Source organism: Ostrea edulis, chromosome 3, assembly GCF_947568905.1.
Source record: "Ostrea edulis chromosome 3, xbOstEdul1.1, whole genome shotgun sequence".
In the NCBI taxonomy this organism is placed as follows: domain Eukaryota; kingdom Metazoa; phylum Mollusca; class Bivalvia; order Ostreida; family Ostreidae; genus Ostrea; species Ostrea edulis.
In genome coordinates this window covers 79,993,091-80,009,501 of record NC_079166.1, presented here as the reverse complement: position 1 = coordinate 80,009,501, position 16,411 = coordinate 79,993,091, and the positions used below count along the sequence as shown (strand labels likewise).

Below are 16,411 nucleotides of genomic sequence, written 5' to 3'. Positions count from 1 at the left end.
GAACATAATAAGAAACAGAGTAAAATCAATATGTTCCCAATTTTTGTTTGGGGAACATAATAATAATAAAAAGAAACAGAGTCAAACCAATATGTTCCAAAACTTTGTTTGGGGAACATAACTAGTACTTATTGTAACGGGGACCGTTACAGGTGTTCCCTAAACATTCCCCCATTTAGAAAGTGGTGTAACTTGTTTCAGTACAAGTGGTTTTGATCATATAAATCTGTGAAATGTCTAAATATATAACTATTTCATAACGTTCAGTCAATTTCACGCTAAAACAAATCAGTTATAGATATCTGAAAATTATGTGCACATGCACGCACGTGTGTGCACGTGCACGCACGTGTGTGCACGTGCTGGTGAGTAATTTGAACATGTTGATACATTACAAGTCTAAATATATGACTACAAGAGAAATTTCAAAACAGTTCAATGAAAAACGAAAAATGAACAGAAACTCAAAAATATGACGACCAAAATCAATGCAGGTGCATACACGTGCGCGTGAGTACGACACAGCATTTTTGTTGATGCTATGCAGTAGGCATTTGTATGATATACTTACTATATGAATTTGATATCAATTGCGTCACATATAAGAATGTTATGGGGATTTCAAAATCGTCCAATCAGAATTAAGCACACGTGCATGCACGTGCAGGGAAGTGATTTTGACACCATCAATAAATGGATGGGTCGAAAACATATCTGCAACCTAAATTTCAAACCTATTCATTGCAATCTAACGCTGTTATAGACAAATACTTGATTTAGACGTCAACAATTACAATGCACGCGCTTTCACGTGCAAGCGATTTTGATAATAGAAGATTTGCTAACACCATTTAATAGGCATTCATATAATACATCTACAGGGTAAATTGAGCTTTTAATTCAATAGTTATGGCAATTTTAGTTCCCGATAAATGAAAGAAAAGCTATGTACGTGCATACACGCGCACGCGAGTATGACTTAGCATCAATGTTGATGTCATTCAATAGACATTTGATAGATATACTTACAGCATAAATTTCATATTGTTTCCATCATTTATAAGAAAGTTATGGCGATTTGAAAATCGTCCAATCAGAATTTAGCACATGCGCATGCACGTGCTGGTTAGTAATTATGACTATATACGTTTGTTAAGAATCCCAAGATTCATATATCACCCAAGTTTCAAATGATTTTCACCAAAAAAATTATTGTCATTGAAAGAATTGAACCTTCAAAAGACGATGCCCGTGCGTGTGCATGCGCGTTTGCAATTTTTAATACATCGATCTGTAGATATTTAGCATGTCTCTCAATCCTGTAAACATCATTAATTTTCCTTTATTGACATGGAAGTTATAGGCGTTTTTGTATTATCCAATCAAATTTGAGCACACGTGCATGCACGTGCAAAATTGAAATGTTGACCATGTCAAACAGTTAAGAATCTCAAGATTCACCAACGATATAAATATGAAACGCTTTCATTGAAAAATAAAAAAGTTAGACGCATTCCAAAGTTTGTAAACAACAAATCCAATGCACGTGCATGCACATGCATGCATTTTCAGAGAAAATGACACTCGTAACGCACATCTACATATGCTATACTATCATCCTAAAAAGGTTTCATCTTGATCCCTTAAGCAGTTTTTGAGAACACTCGTGGAAAAAAAAGCCACAAGAAGAAAGAAGGAATAACGAGCTATAACTGTGTTGGGATGCCAACACAAATGTCTCCGAACACCTCCCCATGTCAAAAAGGAATGTTGATGCCAGAAATGAACTCAAAAACCCCTAGAAAGTAAATTAAGTTGAAATCCGACGGACTTGATTTGTGGCTGCCATTTTCTTCAATGGCGGCAATTTTGAAACATTTGAAAATAGATAGGAAGGAAAAACTGATGCTAGAAAAGAAATGTGGACCCTCAATAGACCGAAGAACCCAATTGTTAAAGAGATTCTAACACTTCAAATATTTCGGTATATGGCGGCCATTTTGAAAATAGCGGCTCAAAAAAAATGTTGATGGTGGAAATGGAGTCAAGGTCATCAGATTACCTTAGATTTAGAATTTGGTTGAAATCCGACAACCTTGGTATTTTGACGTTTTTTGGCGGCCATTTTGAAACAGCGGATATTTTGAAAATTTGAAAAGTTGATTGCACCCCTCTTCATGACCCCCTATCAGCTCAAAAAGTTTGAAGTGGATCTGTCGAAGCACTTTCATGAAGTCGTGCTGACAAATTTCTCACTAAGAAGAGGAAAAGAATAAGAAGAAAACGAGCTATAACTGTGTTGGGATACCAACACAAATGTCTCCGAACACCTCCCCATGTCAGAAATGGTTCTTGATGCCAGATATGCACTCAGGATCCTCAAAAAACCCTAAAAACTAAATTTGGTGGAAATCCGATGGACTTGATTTTTGGCCGCCATTTTCTTCAATGGCGGCCATTTTAAAACATTTGAAAATTGATTGGAAGGAAATACTGATGCTAGAAAGGAATTGTGGACCCTCAATTTACCCAAGAGCCCAAATGTTGTTGAGATTTTAACACTTTGAAATATTTTGGTATATGGCGGCCATTTTGATAATGGCGGCCCAAAAAAATTTTTGATGGTGGAAATGGACTCGGAGTCACCAAATTACCCTAGAAATAGAATTTGGTCGAAATCCGACAACCTTCATTAATTGATGTTTTTGGCGGCCATTTTGAAACGACGGCTATTTTGAAAATTTGAACAGTTGAATGCACCCCTCCTAATGACCCCCTATAAGCTCACAAAGTTCGAAGTGTATCTGTCAAAGCACTTTCATATAATCAAGCGGACAAATTTCTCACTAAAGAAGAGAAAAAATAAGAAAATAATAATAACTAGACACTCATTACTAGTAATGAGTAGGTCTTCCGTTTGAACACTTCCGGTACACAGTTTTCTGTTCTTACGAGAATCATTCAAATATATCAGAGAATGTGCCTTTTCAAGACATGAGAGGTGTGTTAATGAAGTTTTCACCCATTTCTCGTAACTTTCGGTAACGGCCGGAAGTAATAGTCAGATGTGTTTTCCCATAAACCACAGCGACTCTCTATTGTCTATATTCCCTGAAAGTTTCACGTCTCTATTTCAAAGAGTTCTCAAGAAAAAGAAGCAGACTAGAGAAAGAAAAAGTAATAGCTTATTATCGACCGGAAGTCCGTTTTGAAAAAATAAAATTGTCTTAACTCGAGATGTTGATATTGTTCTTAAAATATTTGAAAATCATATCAATTATTTGAAATATAAACGAGATTTATTGGGGGCACAAAGACGAAAGGTATAAGAGTATTTTATCGAGAAACCGGAAGTAGCCGTTTTGACTACCGACGGGGTCAACATTCTTTGAATACTTTGAAAGAGACTTAATAAACTAGTGTAGGTTTCAATTTAAAAGAAAAAGTTTGAAATTAGTGATTCTTTCAATCACTTCCGGTTAGGACAGGAAGTGATAACGAAAACAAATTAATGTACATGTATTATATAATCGAGATATCTATAATACGCGAAATTTTCATTTGTTCCTCTTTAGTCGTTTTTGAGATTACCCCCGGACAGGATGATTTTTTGAAAAATTGAAATCGGACATATCTTACGAACGGAAGTTTATTTTGTAAAAATGAAAGATCGTGTCTAAGGGTACTACAATTATCTATCATATTCATAATTGGCAAGACAATCCATTCAGCCATCTCTGAGAAATCGTGTTGAAAAAATTTGAATATAATAAGTTTTTCAACCACTTCCTGTTGAAACCGGAAGTGACGTACACTCATATACAAAATATGTTTAAGATAGACTATTGCTAATCTATAAGACCTGCAAGTTTCAATTGTATATCTATACTCGTTTCGGAGATATCAGGGAAATAAAGTCTGAATTTGTCCACACCATATCGAACGACCGGAAGTGAATTTTACAAAAATATTTGAGGTTACTCTAAACATTTATAGTGACTATAATATATGTAAAACTCAACTCATTAACTTGTTTCACGACCGAGATTTATGGCATTCAAGAATGAGAGAATGAATAGTCTTTCTTTGATATAACCGGAAGTTGGAGATTCAACTTCCGGTGGGGTCAACATATTTTGAGAATTAGAAAGAGACCTAGTAGACCGATATAAGTTTCAATTTGAAAGAAAAAAGTTTGAAATTGATGATTCATTTAATCACTTCCGGTGACGACCGGAAGTGACGGCGACAAAAAATATTACGTGCATGCACTATAAAAAAAAAAAGATCTATCTTCCCTGCAAATTTCATTCGATTATCTTTAGTCGTTTTGAAGTTTACCTCCGGACAAAGTTGTTTTCAAAAACCGGAAAATCGGACGTATCTCACGAACGGAAGTGAATTTTGATAAAATCAAAAAAAATCCTCGAGGTATTATCGTTCTGCATAATCTGTGAAAGTTTCATGAAAATCCATCTAACCGTCCCGGAGACGAAAGGGAAAAAAACATAATAATAGTAATAACTAGACACTCATTACTGGTAATGAGTAGGTCTTCCGCTTGAACACTTCCAGTACACAGCTTTCTGTTCTTACGAGAATCATTCAAATATATCAGAGAATGTGCCTTTTCAAGACATGAGAGGTGTGTTAATGAAGTTTTCACCCATTTCTCGTAACTTCCGGTGACGACCGGAAGTAATATTCAGATGTGTTTTCACATAAACCACAGCGACTCTCTATTGTCTATATTCACTGAAAGTTTCACGTCTCTATTTGAAAGAGTTCTCAAGAAAAAGAAGCAGACTAAAGAAAGAAAAAGTAGTGGCTTACTACGGAACGGAAGTGAATTTTGAAAAATAAAATTGTCTTAACTCTAGATGTTGATACTGTTCTTAAAATATATGAAAATCATATCAAACACTTGAAATATAAAGGATATTTATGGGGGACACAAAGACGAAAGGTATCAGAGTGTTTTTTTTTTCGAGAAACCGGAAGTAGACGTTTTGACTACCGACGGGGTCAACATTTTTTTAATACTTTGAAAGAGACTTAATAAACTAGTGTAGGTTTCAATTTAAAAGAAAAAGTTTGAAATTAGTGATTCTTTCAATCACTTCCGGTTACGACCGGAAGTGATAACGAAAAACAAATTAATGTGCATGCACTATACAATCGAGAGATCTATAATACCTGAAAGTTTCATTTGTTCCTCTTTAGTCGTTTTTGAGATTACCACCCGGACAAGATGATCTTTTGAAAAATTGAAATCGGACATATCTTACGAACGGAAGTAGATTTTGTAAAAATGAAAGATCGTGTCTAAGGGTACCACAATTCTCTATCATCTTCATAATTGAAAAGAAATTCCATTGAACCATCTCTAAGAAATCGAGTTGAAAACATTTATATATCGTAAATTTTTCAACCACTTCCTGTTGAAACCGGAAGTGACGCACACTCATATACAAAATATGTTTAAGATGGACTATTGCTAATCTAAAACCCCTGCAAGTTTCAATTGTATATCTATACTCGTTCCGGAGATATCAGGGAAATAAAGTCTGAATTTGTCCACACCATATCTAACGACCGGAAGTGAATTGTACAAAAATATTTGACGTTACTGTAAACATTTATAGTGGCTGTACTATATGTAAAACTCAACTCATTAACTTGTTTCATGACCGATATTTATGGCACTGAAAAATGAGAGAATGAATAGTCTTTCTTTGATATAACCGGAAGTTGGAGATTCAACCTCGGTGGAGTCAACATTTTTTGAGAATTAGAACGAGACCTAGTAAACCGATATAGGTTTCAATTTGAAAGAAAAAAGTTTGAAATTGATGATTCATTTAATCACTTCCGGTGACGACCGGAAGTGACGGAGACAAAAATATTACGTGCATGCACCATACAGAAAATAGATCTAACATCCCTGAAAGTTTCATTCGATTATCTTTAGTGGTTTTCAAGTTTACCCCCGGACAAAGTTTCTTTCAAAAACCGGAAAATCGGACGTATCTCACGACCGGAAGTGAATTTTGAAAAAATGAAAAAAAATGCCTTGAGGTACCATCGTTCTCTATAATCTGTGAAAGTTTCAGGAAAATCCATCCATCCGTCTCGGAGACGAAAGGGAAGAAAAATAATATTAATCATAATAATAACTAGAAACTCATTACCAGTAATGAGTAGGTCTTCCGTTAGACCACTTCCGGTAAAGAGCTTTCTATTCCTACGAAAACCATTTAAATGTATCAGAAAATGTGCCTTAACAATGAATGAGAAATGTATTATCGAATTTTTTACTCCTTTCTCGTAACGTCCGGTGACGACCGGAAGTACTATTCAGATGCGTTTTCCTATAAATGACAACGACTCTTTACTGTCTATATTCCTTGAAAATTTCACGTCTCTATCTGAAAGAGTTCTCAACAAAAAGAAGTAGACTAAAGAAAGAAAAAGTAGTAGGTTACTACCGACCGAAAGTCAATTTTGAAAAACAAAATTATCAAAACTTTACAAGTTGATACTTTTATTAAGACATGTGAAAATCATATGAAAGACTTCAAATATAAGGAAGATTTATGGGGACAAAGAGACGAAAAGTAAAAAGTTCTTTTATCAAGAAACCGGAAGTAGTCGTTTTGACTACCGACAGAGTCAATATTCTTTTGACACTTTGAAAGAGAGTTAATAAACTAGTATAGGTTTCAATTTAAAGGAAAAAGTTTGAAATTTGCGATTCTTTCCATCACTTCCGGTGACGACACGAAGTGAAGGTCGACATGTTCAACCTTCTACTACACGCTTTTAAACGGAGATTGATCATCCCTTAATATTTGATGAACCTATATTTTACCTTTTCTAAGAAAAATGCTGGACAAAATTCCTTTTGAGAAACAGAAAATCGGCCATATTTTCCGACCGGAAGTGAATCTTGTAAAAACAAATATAATTATAGCAAGGTCATTTCATAAGACATTATTCCTGAAAATTTCAAGAAAATATATCCAGCCATCTCTGAGAAATCACTCGAAGAAATCGGAAAATCGACATTTTTTCGAATACTTCCGGTATCGACTGGAAGTGACGGACAAAAAAATTGAATGTATGTGTACAATGCACTAATGTTAGTTGATCAACTCTTCAAGTTTCAAGCGTCTATCTATATTCATTATTGAGAAACTGAAAAAACAAGGTTTGAATATGTCCACCCCATATCTCACGACCGGAAGTGAATTTTACAAAAATATTTGAATTTACCCTAGACATTTATAGTGTCTATAACATATGTAAAATTCAAATCATTAACTTGTTTTATGACCGAGATTTATGGCACTGAAAAATGAGAGAATGAATAGTCTTTCTTTGATATAACCGGAAGTTGGAGATTTAACTTCCAGTGGGGTCAACATTTTTGGAGAATTAGAACAAGACCTAGTAAACCGATATAGGTTTCAATTTGAAAGAAAAAAGTTTGATTTTTATGATTTATTAATCACTTCCGGTGACGACCGGAAGTGACGGCCTACTTTCTTAACCCCCTACTGCACGCCTACAAAGTGAGGTATATTAACTCTGAAATCAACTCTACAAGTTTCAAGCGTCTATCTATATTCATTATTCAGAATATGAAAAAACAAGGTTTGAATATCTCCGCCCCATATCTCACGAGTGGAAGTGAATTTTACAAAACTATTTGAAATATACTTTAGACATTTATAGTGTCTATAACATATGTAAAATTCAAATCATTAATTTGTTTTATGACCGAGATTGATGGCACTGAAAAATGAGAGAATGAATAGTCTTTGTTTGATATAACCGGAAGTTGGAGATTCAACTTCCGGTGGGGTCAACAGTTTTTGAGAATTAGAACGAGACCTAATAAACCGATATAGGTTTCAATTTGAAAGAAAAAAGTTTCAAATTTATGATTCGTTTAATCACTTCCGGTGACGACCGGAGGTGACGGCGACAAAAAATATTGCGTGCATGCACCATAGAGAAAATAGATCTATCATACCTGAAAGTTTCATTCGATTATCTTCAGTGGTTTTCAAGTTTACCCCCGGACAAAGTTTTCAAGTTTACCCCCGGACAAAGTTTCTTTCAAAAACCGGAAAGTCGGACGTATCTGACGAACGGAAGTGAATTTTGAAAAAATGAAAAAAATGCCTCGAGGTACCATCGTTCCCTATAACCTGTGAAAGTTTCAGGAAAATCAATCCAACAGTCTCGGAGACGAAAGGGAAATAATAATAATAATAATAGCAAGCTATAACTGTGTTGGGATGCCAACACAAATGTCTCCAAACACCTCCCCATGTCAGAAATGGTTTTTGATGCCAGATCAAAATTCTCAAAAAACCCTAAAAACTAAATTTGGTTGAAATCCGACGGACTTGATTTTTTGGCCGCCATTAGTATATGGCGGCCATTTTGAAAATGGCGGCGCAAAAAAAATTTGATGGTGGAAATAGACTCGGGGTCACAAAATACCCTAAAGATAGAATTTGGTTGAAATCCGACAACCTTGATTTTTTGACGTTTTTCGGCCGCCATCTTGAAACGGCGGTCATTTTGAAAATTTGAAAAGTTGATTTCACCCCTCCTAATGACCCTCTATCAGCTCACAAAGTTTGAAGTGGATCAGTCGAAGCATGTTCATAAAATCGAGCGGACAAATTTCTCACTAAAGAAGAGGAAAAATAAGAAGAAAATAATAATAACTAGACACTCATTACTAGTAATGAGTAGGTCTTCGGTTAGACCACTTCCGGTAAAGAGCTTTCTATTCCTACGAAAACCATTTAAATGTATCAGAAAATGTGCCTTGCCAATGAATGAGAAATGTATTATCGAATTTTTTACTCCTTTCTCGTAACGTCCGGTGACGACCGGAAGTACTATTCAGATGCGTTTTCCTATAAATGACAGCGACTCTTTACTGTCTATTTTCGTTGAAAATTTCACGTCTCTATCTGAAAGAGTTCTCAACAAAAAGAAGTAGACTAAAGAAAGAAAAAGTAGTAGGTTTCTACCGACCGGAAGTCAATTTTGAAAAACAAAATTATTAAAACTCTAAAAGTTGATACTTTTTAAGACATGTGAAAATCATATGAAAGACTTCAAATATAAGCGAGATTTATGGAGACAAAGAGACGAAAAGTAAAAAGGTATTTTATCAAGAAACCGGAAGTAGTTGTTTTGACTACCGACAGACTCATTATTCTTTTGACACTTTGAAATAGAGTTAATAAACTAGCATAGGTTTCAATTTAAAAGAAAAAGTTTGAAATTTGCGATTCTTTCCATCACTTCCGGTGACGATAGGAAGTGATGGTCGACATGTTCAACCTTCTACTACACGCCTGCAAACGGAGATTGATCATCCCTGAATATTTGATGAACCTATATTTTACCTTTTCCAAGAAAAATGCTTGACAAAATTCCTTTTGAGAAACAGAAAATCGGCCCTATTTTCCGACCGGAAGTGAATGTTGTAAAAACAAAAATAATTATAACAAGGTCATTTCATAAGATATTATTCCTGAAAATTTCAAGAAAATATATCCAGCCATCTCTGAGAAATCACTCGAAGAAATCGGAAAATCGACATTTTTTCGAATACTTCCGGTATAGACCGGAAGTGACGGACAAAAAAAATTGAATGTATGTGTACAATGGACTAATGTTAGTTGATCAACTCTACAAGTTTCAAGCGTCTATCTATATTCATTATTGAGAAACTGAAAAAACAAGGTTTGAATATGTCCACCCCATATCTCACGACCGGAAGTGAATTTTAAAAAAAAATATTTAAATTAACTCTAAACATTTATAGTGTCTATAACATATGTAAAATTGAAATCATTAACTTGTTTTATGACCGAGATTTATTGCACTGAAAAATGAGAGAATGAATAGTCTCCCCCATGAAAATATTTTGCTGAAAATTTGCTGAAAGATATCTGAAACAAATCTGAAACGTTGCTTACTGAAATTTTTCTTGCTGAATCAATGCTGAACATGTTTCAGCATATATGATGAAACACCTTGAGCATTGCTGAAACATTTCTTAATTACTGAAACATTGCTTACTGAAATGTTTCTTGCTGAATCAATGCTGAACATGTTTCAGTACATATGCTGAAACACCTTGAGCATTGCTGGAACATTTCTTAATTACTGAAACATTCAGACAAGTTGCTGAGACAGTCTGAAACATCAATTAAAATTGCTGAGTTCCATCTGAAACATACAAATTGCTGAAACTGTCTGAAACTCTGCAATATTGCGACAACTTATCATGCTGAGAAAAGACAAATTCCTTGGAGATAAATTATTTAAACTATAATCATAATATATGACATGACAATGAAATCAACCCATAATGGACATTATATAATACAAAACAAATTAACTATGCCCATGTTTGTGTCTGTGTATACACTTTAACACTTCATCAAAAATATGTTAGTCTCGATCATGGTCATCACAGGCATCTATACTGTAGCAATTCTGTTGTAACAGTTTTTGGTACTTTTTGGAGTTGATCATTATTTAAGTCCATTTACTAAACAAGATATAGTTCCAATCATGGTCATCACAGGCAGATCTATTAGATTAATCTGCAACTATTCTGTTGCAACAGATTTTGGTACTCTACAGTGGGTTAATTCACAAATTTTCTGTTGTTGAACATGTTGAATGGAAGTTTCCTTAAAAATAAAACTCAGCACAAGCCACTCCCTCCAGAATGTTCAGTTCCGACTCCTTCCTCTTCCCAATTTATAAAGAGTCAGCCTGCTTATTATCTACTAAGAAGTTCTCCTAAGAATGACTTACTGAAAAAATATAATAACAATATATGAATATATTAATTAGAGGCTCCATAACAATACACTCACACAGTCCTACATTTCAAGCAAATTCTTGAGTATCTATTGCTGTATTACTCATGCTGTATATTTGATTTATAATCGTAATTCAGTTCTAATGACGTAATATTTCAATGTATGAATTCAAGAGCATTTTGTGTCATAGATATACTTAAACTGCTTTACCATAGTATATTTTTGCAATTGGAATCAAATACAAAACTGCATTAAGCATTTTCTGAATTTTTCAACCTACGAGACGTTGTGAAAGTATGGAAGAATGGCACTAGCAAGAAATTGCGAAATTGTGTTGAGAAAATTCGGGTCGTCGTAACTTTGTCGTTTTACAATTACAACGTGTGTAATCCCTACTTGTTATAACTGTGGGCAGTGAAATTCATTTGTGCATTTAGCTTGAAATCTTTACATACTGTTACAGAAGAAAACATGGGTGTCCTAGGCCTAACAAAAATCGTAAGTGTAAAAAAAAAATTAAAAAAATCGGCGACTTTCATTAGTCAGTCACCTCTACTTCAAAATTGAAACCAAGTGCCATTTATTTATATGACTGTCATTTTCAATCATAATTTAAGCCTATATTATTTTGGTTTTGAAACTTACATGTTAAGTAAGGCAGAATCTTCTCACTGCACTGCCCCTCCGGCCTCCATCTTCTGTGTTTTCTTCTGATGTTGACGGAAGTTGTCAATCAATTACAAAGTATTAAAAAAATCGATAAAAAAAATTATAGGAGAAATATTGGAATATATCCTTTATTTTAAGAGCTATAATACTTTTGACAAAATTTTTTTTAAATATTTGTAAACTGGTTCCCCGCTGATCGATGCTACCTACATACGAAATAGGCGAGGTCGATAAGGGTACCAGTTTAATATTTATCGCAGACGGAAATATTGCACGCGGGAAAAATTCGTTTGATCAACAGCCATGTCTTGAAATCATAACGCCATCGTTGTATGAGTGGGTGAAGATGAATTTAATGCGATTCCACTCTCCTGTATAAAGGACCCAAGAAAAGATTTTAGTAAATACCTTGAGGGAGAATGCATTTAAGCATGAAAACCTCCAGATCTTGGTTTCCCTGGCCTGGATCTTCGACGCCATTTTGTTAGGAGTTCGAGGTATGAATTTTTGTGTTAATGTTAACCTAATAGTCCTATTAAGTGCCTGTACTATGTAAAAATCAGAACTTTCGATCACATAAATTTGAAGCATTCCATGTTGAATTAATTAAGATCATGAATTTATATGAACTTTGATCATTATTTATAAGATTAAACACATTGTTAAGTTTACAATACATGTACATGTATGCTAGTATAATTTCAGATGCATTCAAGCAAATTAAGAAGTGGATTATCCTAAAGATTCGTTGGATACAGACAAGGCCTATAGATCTCTATGACAATCAGAATGATTACCTCATAGTGGACTATAAGGCCTACAACAGCTAGCTATTTCTAATCAGAAAGGTGGGAAGACCCGGTAGGATGTAATACCAAGTAAACAGTAAATGGAAATTTAAATTTTAAAAAAGGTAGTGCCTGAAAAAGACAATTTAAGACTTTGATATTTTGAATGAAAAATAAAAATTGAAATATATTTGTCTCGATTATTTTTTAAAGTATATTGCAGGATGAAAAGCTAGCATATCCTTGCTGAATAAGTGCTGTAACATTGCTGAATAGGTGGGGTATTATTGCTGAAACGGCACTGAATATTTGCTGAAACAGCACTGAATAATTGCTGAAACAGTACTTAATATTTGGTGAAACAGCACTGAATAATTGATGAAACAGTGCTGAATAATTGCTGAAACAGTACTTAATATTTGCTGAAACAGTACTTAATATTTGCTGAAACAGTCCTGAATAATTTCTGAAACAGTGCTGAATAATTGCTGAAACGGCACTGAATAATTGCTGAATATTTCTGAAACCTTGCTTACTTACAGTTTGAAAACTGTATGAAACATTGCTGAAGTTTTGGCTGAAACATCACTCGCAATTGGCTGAAACACCAAGTCTGAAACATGCCTGGAATGTTCTAATTACAGGCATGTTTCAGACTTTTGTTTCAGACTTGATTCAGATAGACAATTCTGGAATGTTTCAAGAAAATTTCAGACTAAAATTTTCATGAGGGCTTTCTTTGATATAACCGGAAGTTGGAGATTTAACTTCCGGTGGGGTCAACATTTTTTGAGAACTAGAACGAGACCTAGTCAACCGATATAGGTTTCAATTTCAAAAAAAAAGTTTGAAATTTATGATTCATTTAATCACTTCCGGTGACGACCGGAAGTGACGGCCGATATTCTTAACCCCCTACTGCACGCCTACATAGTGAGATCTATTAACTTTGAAAATTTGATGACTCTATCTTTTACCGTTTCTGAAAAAAACGCTGAACAACGAAAACAGCTAATAAGCCGTTTTTGTCGACCGGAAGTGAATTTTACAAAAATATCTGACGTTACTCTACACATCTATAGTGACTATAATATATGTAAAACTCGATCAACTCATTAACTAGTTTCATGACCGAGATTTATGGCACTGAAAAATGAGAGAATAATTGGTCTTTCTTTGATATAACCGGAAGTTGGAGATTCAACTTCCGGTGGGGTCAACATTTTTTAAGAATTAGAACGAGACCTATTAAACCGATATAGGTTTCAATTTGAAAGAAAAAAGTTAGAAATTAATGATTTATTTAATCACTTCCGGTGACGACCGAAAGTGACGGCCGACATTCTCAACCCCCTACTCCACGCCAACAAACTGAGATCTATTAGCTCTGAAAATTTGGTGACTCTATCTTTTACCGTTTCTGAGAAAAACGCTGGACAAGATATCTTGTAATAAAACGAAAATTGGACATATCTTGCGACCGGAAGTGAATTTTGAAAAAATGAAAAAAATACCTCGAGGTACCGTCGTCTTCTATAATCTGTGAAAGTTACAGGAAAATCCATCCAACGGTCTCGGAGACGAAAGGGGAAAAAAAATAATAATAACTAGACACGATCTCGTTGCAAGCAACGAGTAGGTCTTCCGTCCGATTTGTTGATGCACTCGGAGTTAAAAAAAAAAAAAAAGACAAATGAGTCCCAATTTAGTTTCCGACTTTAAGACACTTTAGATATAATCAATTTTTCATATCATAAGCTTCTGAAGCAAAGTTGCGGTGAAATTCGTTTGAAATTCGACTTTCCAGGCGAGCCATAAGGCCTGCGGGCCTATTTCTTGATGTCATTTGTTAACCCTCTATAGACTCAACAACTTTAGTTCTATATGTCTTTACAAAATATTTACCTGTAAAAAGTTATTGAGATCGACCGATATCAACAAAAAATCGACTCTACAGGCGAGCCATTAGGACCATAGGCCTATTTCCTGATATCAATCGATATATCTCGATAAACTGAACAACTTTTGTTCAATATGTCCTTACAAAATATTTACCAGTTACAAGTTTTTGAAATCGACTGATATCGACAAAAAATCGACTCTACAGGCGAGCCATGAGGCCCACAGACCCATTTTTTGATATTGATCGATAGGTTATGACACATTGTACAAGTTTTGTTCAATAATGCTTTTCAAAAAATATGTCGTTTTAAAGATATAAGGCGTCAAATATTTACGATTTTGGCCCTTAAAATCTCTAATTACGTAACATATGACCTACTTTTTGATTTGATAAGATCAAGCTCGTTGAGATGAACATTTCCGCTTCTACAACTTATTATAAAATATTAATAGTTTCTGAAATGTTCTCAAAAACATTTGGACCCTTCTGAACCCCTAATTTAAAGGGCCAGCCCGTTTTGCTTGATATCGTAAGAAAGGCCTTGTCATTTTAAACATTTTTTGCTCAACAAGTATTTAGAAATTCTTTACCGTTCTCGAGTTATCTCTACAAGAAATATTTAGGGGCCAAACTGTAGCTCCCTAACGGGGCCACATAGGGAAAAAACGAAATGTACATATTGTTTAGATTATCATTCTGAACAACTTTTGTTCAATAATGCTTTTCAAAATATTTGTCGTTTTCAAGATATGAGGTGTCAATTATTTATGATTTTGGCCCTTAAAATCCCTTATTACGTAACATATGACCTACTTTTTGATTTGATAAGAACAAGCTCGTTTAGATGAACATTTCCGCTTCAATGACTTATTACAAAATATTAAAAGTTTCTGAGATATTCTCATAAACCTTTGGACCCTTCTGGGCCCCTAATTTAAAGGGTCAGCCCCTTTTGCTTGATATCGTAAGAAAGGTCATGACATTTCAAACATTTTTTGTTCAACAAGTATTTAGAAATTCTTTACCATTCTCGAGTTATTTCTAGAAGTAATTTTTAGGGGCCAAACTGTAGCTCCCTAACGGGGCCACATAGGGTAAAAACGAAATATGCATATTGTTCAGATCATCATTCTGAAAAACTTTTCTTCTTTATTGCTTTTCAAAATATTTGTCGTTTTCGAGATACAAGGGGTAAAAAATTTATGGTTTTGGCCCTTAAAATCCCTTATTACGTAACATATGACCTAAATTTTTATTTGAATAGATTTGGATTGTTGAGATGAACATTTTTTGTTCTTTGAATTATACCAAAATATTAACGATTTTTGAGATATTTGATCTAGACTTTGAGCCATTCTAGATCCCTAATTTAAATATTTTCGAAAAGATCTCGTAAATGTGCACAAAATATTTGCAAGAAAAAAGATATTGGAGATCAAAGGTAAAAAATCGCCGAAATCGGCGAAAAATTTTGGCATCCATTTATTCAGGTCCAGGCGAGCTTTTAGGCAAATCGCCTCCGGTAAAATCGAATCCCCCACAAATATTCTAAAATGTTTACTCTATCTTGTGTAGAAATTTCAAGACTCTAGCTTCAAAACTAACGGAGGAGATGTGTGGACAACAAGGCCCTTCAAAAAGTCACTAAAAGAAAGATAACTCCTGACCGGAAGTGACGTCAAGCACGAAATTTTGCAAGCAAAGTCTCGTCACCAAAAGACATCTTTCCTGAAAATTTGGTGAAAATCGATAGAGAAATGGCTGAGAAAAAAGCGTGTACTACCAAGGAAAATAATAATAATAATAATGAAGAAGAAGAACGCGAACAATAATAGTAAGGTCTTCCGCAGGAGACGGAAGACCTTAATAATGAAGAAGAAGAACGCGAACAATAATAGTAAGGTCTTCCGCAGGAGACGGAAGACCTTAATAATAATAATAAACAGTAGAATCACTAGAAGGTCTTCCGTTGGATACGTAAGACCTTAATAACTAGACACCCATTACTATTAATGAGTAGGTCTTCCGTTAGACCACTTCCAGTAAAGAGCTTTCTATTCCTACGAAAACCATTTAAATGTATCAGAAAATGTGCCTTAACAATGAATGAGAAATGTATTGTCGAATTTTTTACTCCTTTCTCGTAACTTCCGGTAACGACCGGAAGTACTATTCAGATG

At 34.5% G+C, this 16,411-nt stretch overlaps 1 protein-coding gene and 1 long non-coding RNA gene across 2 annotated transcripts in view; one reads left to right on the top strand and one right to left on the bottom strand.

Moving 5' to 3' along the window:
* LOC125676201 (uncharacterized) overlaps positions 1 to 16,411 on the top strand; it is a 249,116-nt gene that overhangs the window by 94,100 nt on the left and 138,605 nt on the right. The gene's annotated exons all lie outside the window — the stretch shown is intronic.
* Positions 10,347 to 11,829, bottom strand: LOC125673077 (uncharacterized). Its single transcript, XR_007369267.2, has 2 exons — positions 11,517 to 11,829; positions 10,347 to 10,862 (listed from the first exon to the last, which is right to left on the bottom strand). It is a non-coding gene; the product is annotated as an uncharacterized LOC125673077 (long non-coding RNA).